The 2,609-nt window shown below is 51.8% G+C and overlaps 2 protein-coding genes and 1 non-coding gene across 5 annotated transcripts in view; 2 read left to right on the top strand and 1 right to left on the bottom strand.

The window, feature by feature from the left end:
• LOC111814145 (zinc finger protein 431-like) overlaps window positions 1-2,609 on the top strand; it is a 629,125-nt gene that overhangs the window by 38,659 nt on the left and 587,857 nt on the right. The gene's annotated exons all lie outside the window — the stretch shown is intronic.
• The window catches only part of LOC101564436 (zinc finger protein 709-like), a 116,185-nt gene that overhangs the window by 38,652 nt on the left and 74,924 nt on the right, over window positions 1-2,609 (top strand). The gene's annotated exons all lie outside the window — the stretch shown is intronic.
• Window positions 2,241-2,426, bottom strand: LOC111814154. The gene has a single exon (XR_002819209.1). It is a non-coding gene; the product is annotated as a U2 spliceosomal RNA (small nuclear RNA).

The following is a 2,609-nucleotide window of genomic DNA, read 5'->3' as shown; positions in this document are numbered from 1 at the left end:
ATAACTACTACAAAGAGAATAATATGGAATAAATTAATTATTGTAACTCTCCTACCAACCTGTTTTGAAACTGTCTCATTGCAATTTTTTTCTCAATAAAATTAATGAAAAAAATACTAAATAAATAAAGTTCCTGCTTAGGCAAATTTAGGCAGGTACAGGGAATCAAGGTTCAATCCCTGGAACTACCCATGCCAGCCCCTCCCTCTGAGCAGAGATTAACTGGCAAAAAAAAAAAAAAAAAGAAAGAAATAAAGAAAAAGAAAAAAGAAAGAAGAAAAAGAAAAGAAAACTGCTCCACATTGTTGGAGGTTCTGGGCCACAGGTCTGCTCTGCCCCGGGGGTTCTTCTGACTGTCCTGCTGTCTTCAAGGTTTACTTTCTGTGCCTTACTGGGACTTTGCATCAGAAAGCGGTTTCCTTTCTGGGAGCAAAAGGAAGGACTCTCTGCTCCTTGAAGGCTTCTGTGCCCACACACGCGGCTCTGCCCACCCGGCTCTCTGCACAGCCCCGCTGACCAGGCTGTCCGATGGCTCTTCTCCGCCTGTCCCTCGGGTGACAGGATCCCCAGGCAGGAGGCAGGGCTGCCCTGCTAGGTAAGCGCGCAGCCTGCTCACCACGCACAGGTGTGCAGGAGCCGGCTCCGTCCTCACGGGCAGTGTGGGGGGCTGGGGGCTGCGGCCGGGTGGCCAGGACCTGGGATGAGAGCTTTGTGTCTTGTGTCCTGTGTGTGCTCCGTGTCAGGGGGGACCTAGATGTCCAAGCAGGAAGGTGGCTCGCTTGCAGTAATGGCTGACACAGGGACACGTCCCTCCTCTGCTGTTCCCAAGATCTTGCTGTGCTGGACCCTCTTCACACTCGGTGGACACGGGCTTCCTTCCACCTTACCCTTGCTGATGTGGCCCTGGATGCCGGGGACCGCGGACGGCGCCCTTGGATCCCTGCGTGCTCACGTCCTAACGTCGCAGGCAGCCAAGTTACATAGATATATATTATAGGCAGTCACACAGGGTCAGGCCCTCGCAGGAGATAACAAAAGCCAGACACCTTACAACTGTGGGAGGGATGGATGCTCCTGCTGTAAAGCAGACCTAAAGACCAAGCAAGTGCTGACCTCCCTAAAGACCGGTATCCAGGATTGATCATCACTCAGGAAGAAACACTGTCTGAAGGCCACGCAATAAGGGCCTGTTTTACATTCATGCCCGCGTGCCACGTGACGCCTACCCCATTTGGTCCCGGGCCTAATCAACTGTACCTGAGCAAATGGTGCTTGTAATCCCATTGGGTGGGCATTGTGTCCCACGCCACATCTACCTAAGCCAGTTCCCCCTTTCTCCACCTTAGCCCCGCATGGTTTTACACTGAAAGAGTGCGCAGGAGAGACAGCTTCCGGGGAACAACCCGCTGGGGCCCCCAACTGTCCCTCTCTGGGACAGGAGCTTTCTTTCCCCCAATAAATATATTCTGCTTATAACCTCCGTTTGTTCCTAAAATTCATTCTTTGGTTTTAGAGAACACTAACTCGTGCAGGGCAGGTCGGGAGATCATTTTCCCCTGTGTCATCTGGAGGTTCCCTGTGTCATTTGGAGGTCACCCACCCGAGATCGGTTTTTCTCCCTGTATCAGTAGGCAGCACCCCGTCCTGGCTGCGTTGGATGCACGGAGGAAGGCGCCGCGCGCAGGCTCGGTCCGCGCCAAGGCTGCAGGGCAGCTGGAGGACGCTGCTCCTCCTTGTCGACGTAGAACCGTAGGACGTGGTTCAGTGAGTCTCACCTGGAAATGCTCTCGCCGTTTCACTTGTAAGTTCCTCAGAAAAATGTAAAATGATGACCTGTTTGCTCTGGATTATTGCAAAGAACAAAACCTGCAGCCAGGAGTGCAGACCGGAACCCATTTCAGAACGAGCACTCCGAGCGCTTATTCTACTGAGCCATCTCCCCGGCCCTCCAAGTAGATTAAGAAAACAGGAGCATGGGGCCGGGGAGATGGCTCAGTAGGATAAGCGCTTGACTGGCAAAGGCAAGGATCTGAGTTCAATCCCAGGTTCTGCGAAAAAAAAAAAAAAGAAAGAAAGAAAAGAAAAAAGGAGCAGGTCTACCGAGTCAGGAGTGAACCTGGTAAATGCAGGTATTTGAGGCGAGGTGACGCTGACATGCGGATAAACGACGTATCAGATATTAAACTGATAAGAGGGCTGGTGAGATAGCTCAGTGGTCTAAAGGCCCTGCCTAGCCAAGCTTAGGCAAGCATGCAGGGACCTTGGTTCGATCCCCAGCACCACAAGCCATGCCAGCCCCGCCCCCAGGGTGGGCTGAGCTGACCAAAATAAAAAAAGAAATAATGGAAACATTTTAAAAAAATAAATAAATAAACGGATAAGAACAGACACAACACTTGATCTTAGCCAAAACGCCGAGAAGCGATGACGCTAACATCTGGGAAGAGACCGGTGGACACAAATTCCTTAGCGACAACCATAATTTGAACTCTTCCCGGGCAGGCGGGAATTAACGTCATCCTCACTCAGAATAAAGGGCGGGCCGTGGAGCAACAGCCAGTCAGCGACGAGGAGGCGGCCGCAGGAACTGTCCAATCAGGAGACCGAGG

The sequence above is a fragment of the Octodon degus genome, unplaced genomic scaffold (assembly GCF_000260255.1).
Source record: "Octodon degus isolate 3935 unplaced genomic scaffold, OctDeg1.0 scaffold00274, whole genome shotgun sequence".
Classification (NCBI taxonomy): Eukaryota; Metazoa; Chordata; class Mammalia; order Rodentia; family Octodontidae; genus Octodon; species Octodon degus.
Note: the sequence above shows the minus strand (reverse complement) of the source record. Positions and strands in the feature narration are given on the sequence as shown.